This window comes from Eimeria mitis, genomic scaffold (genome assembly GCF_000499745.2).
Source record: "Eimeria mitis Houghton genomic scaffold, Emh_scaff1400, whole genome shotgun sequence".
NCBI lineage: Eukaryota > Apicomplexa > Conoidasida > Eucoccidiorida > Eimeriidae > Eimeria > Eimeria mitis.
Genome location: NW_013569070.1, coordinates 9,833 through 10,822, shown reverse-complemented (window position 1 = coordinate 10,822; position 990 = coordinate 9,833).

Sequence of the window (990 nt, the reverse complement as noted above, 5' to 3'; positions counted from 1 at the left end):
GTCTCCTCCCTGTTATACTCAGCCCCAACTGTCTCCTGTCTCCTTCTCCCCCTCTAACTAAAACATCTACCACTTGTTGCGGTATACACAAAGGAGACAAACACAACACCTCAGCAGCAACCCCACTCACCATGGGTGCTGCCATGCTCGTACCACTCGTGACCCTATATAAACCAGGGGCCCCCATGGGGGGGGCCCCCAAGGGGGCCCCCCCCACAAGGGGCCCCCAAGGGGGCCCCCCATTATATATTCCCTCCCCGGGGGCCCTCTCTCCTCCTAGGGGGCCCCCCTCATCATCATACTCTTCTGAAGAGGGTACACCTGGGGGCCCCCCCCCTCCAGCCGACGAAGTATCTGCACGTGATGAGGGCCCCCCAGGGGGGCCCCCCCAGGGGGCCCATATATAGAAATGTCTGGCGGGGGGGCCCAGGTAGAGGCTATGAGCTCGCCAGGTGCTGTGAGGTGAACTGTCTCCTTTCCTGTGTTTGCCCAGGAGGGGACAGTCCCCTTTCGGGTGTATGCGGAGACAGTGAGAGACCAGTCACGTATAAAAGAAGCGGGGTAGTAAGGAGACAGAGAAATGTTTAAACCCTCGTTTCCCGCTGCTGTTATAAATACTGATGATGACGCTGATGATACTGCTTGCTGTAGTAGTAAACCTAGGATGTGAGCTGCTGCACCTGTATACAAATATATATATATANATAATATATATATATATATATATATATATATATATATATATATATATATATATATATATGTATGTATGTAAACACAGGAGACAGGAGACAGACGGCAAGTGGAGACAGTAAAGGAGAAAGGAGACACCCAAGGGAAAGGAGACAGCTACAGCTCTAAAGAAATTAAAAAGGAGACAGATACATAGACAGCGAAGCAAAAAGGAGACAGTTGTGTAGTAAGGAGACTGTTGTATAATAAGGATATAGTTATATACAGCAACATACATATATATATTATATACCCATA